Genomic DNA, 2,185 nt, shown 5'->3' with positions numbered 1-2,185 from the left:
GGTCATACAGCTGCTCTTCTTTGTCTTTTGAATTCTTTGTTATGAAAGATAGCTCTCTGGGAGGGTTATGGGGAGAGGTAAGGGTAATTCTAGTTGACATAAAAACAAAAGATATCAATAAAGTCTATTAAAAATAATTAAATGGGGGGCAGCTAGGTGGCGCAGTAGATAGAGCACTGGCCCTGGAGTCAGGAGGGCCTCAATTCAAATCCAGCCTCAGACACATAACACTAGCTGTGTGACCCTGGATAAGTCACTTAACCCCAATTGTCTCAGATTTTAAAAAAATAATAATAATCAAATGGAAACAAAATAAGTTGATGAGTGAATGAATACATTGATGTTCTAGGCCTTCTACAATCTGGTCCTTTTTGCCTTTCTAAGTTTATACTGTTCTCTGTATAATATCCTAGGTCCCTGCCTCAAATGTAATTGCTCCTGAACACGTACATCACTTTTATTCAGTCAAACACTAAGTGCCTACCATGTGTCAGCCATTGATGAACTTCTCTTGCCAGTGTTTTTTTACCCCATTCCTTAGATCCTTAATATGCCTTCCTCAGCCCTGCCTAACATTCCTGTGCCCCACCCCAATTTGGAAGGGATCTCTCCCATCAAAATACTACCTTTCTTTTATACCTCCTCTGTGCCCTAATCAAATTAAATATTTTTTTAATGTAATTATATCTCCTAATAGACCTTCCAACTCTTGAGATTCTGTTAGAGCTTTCTCTGAGCTAGCTGATTAGTACTCACTCAGCAGATGGGAACTTGATTTTGACTATGATGCTTTGTAGTCAGTCAACAAGCTTACCATATAGCAATTCTGGTCGTTTTGCTGTTCTCACAAAGGACTCTACCTTCTGACTCTGCCTATGCCTTTCATTTATCTGGTGTCCCATATGCCCAGAATGTCCTGCCTCCTCACCTGTACCTACTTACTGGCTTCCTTCAAGACTCAGGTCGAATCCATGGGATGCCATTGCCAGCACTGTGTACTGCACCATCACCACCCCCCCCACTCCCCCACCACATGCTTTGCCATTTCCCTCTGAAATTACGTCTAACTTACTCTGTATGTTATCTTGTGTAGGCTGCTAGGTGGTACCATAGATAGAGTGCTGAGGCTTGAGTCAGAAAGGCCCAAGTTCAAATCCAGCCTTGGACTAGTCATTGCTGTTTGACCCTAGGCAAATCACTTAACCTCTACCACAGTTTTCTCTTATAGAATGGGGGTAATGATAGCAGCTACCTCAGTGTTGTTAGGAGGATTGTGAGATACAAACTTTGCCAACTTTAGATGATTATGATGGCAGCTCCATCAAGGGGGTGAGTCAGCAGCAAGAGCTGGTTGTTGGAGAAGTAGAAGATTGATAACAAACCTGTAAAAATTAATAAGTTGGATAGATCAGTGGTGAAAAATTCTTTGGATGATTCTGCCAAAAAAGATGCATCTAGAAAAGTACAAGTATGTGGAGAATTTTGGTCTGATCCATGGCTGCCTCATCATCTGTACAATCTCCAGTTCCTTTGCCATTGTGGCTTTGGTCTGGAATACCCATATGCCCCTTTCCAGCAGTCAAGTTAGTCTTTGCCTTTTGTGTCATATTCTGTTTCATCATGATAAGAATCTTCACCATCTACACTTCATAGAAGGAGAAAAGCATTTTCCTTCTTGCACACAGAAGACATCGATCAGAAAGAGATCCTGACAACGTTTGGCTTTTCTCTTCTATTCTTAAACCATTTGATGACAAGTACACCCTGAAGCTGATCTTCATTGGTAGGGAAACCAAGCAGTAGAGGGAAGGAGGATGCTGCTAGCTGTCCCAATGGATAGAGTGCCAGACTCATCTTCCTGAGTTCAAATCTGGCCTCAGACACTAGCTGTGTGACTCTGGGCAAATCACTTAACCCTGTTTGCCTCAATTTCCTCATCTGTAAAATGAGCTGGAGAAGGACATAGCAAACCACTCCACTATCTGCATCTTTGCCAAGAAAATCCCAGATAGGGTCACGAAGAGTCAAACACGACTGAAAAGCAACAACAAAAGAAGGAAGCAGAGTTCACTGAGTCCATTGCCAAGTTTTTTGACAACAATGGGGTGTGCTGGTCATGGAAGCCCACAAGTCTGGGATCTCTAAGCTCCACAACAGCTTCCCCATAGAAAGGAAAAGTAAATAA

At 42.2% G+C, this 2,185-nt stretch overlaps 1 pseudogene; it reads left to right on the top strand.

Moving 5' to 3' along the window:
• The window catches only part of LOC114049133, a 5,258-nt pseudogene extending 3,073 nt beyond the window's left edge, over positions 1 to 2,185 (top strand).

Source organism: Vombatus ursinus, unplaced genomic scaffold (genome assembly GCF_900497805.2).
Source record: "Vombatus ursinus unplaced genomic scaffold, bare-nosed wombat genome assembly UNPS02014797.1, whole genome shotgun sequence".
Classification (NCBI taxonomy): domain Eukaryota; kingdom Metazoa; phylum Chordata; class Mammalia; order Diprotodontia; family Vombatidae; genus Vombatus; species Vombatus ursinus.
The sequence above is the reverse complement of the archived record's forward strand: the minus strand, read 5'-3'. Positions and strand labels throughout refer to the sequence as shown.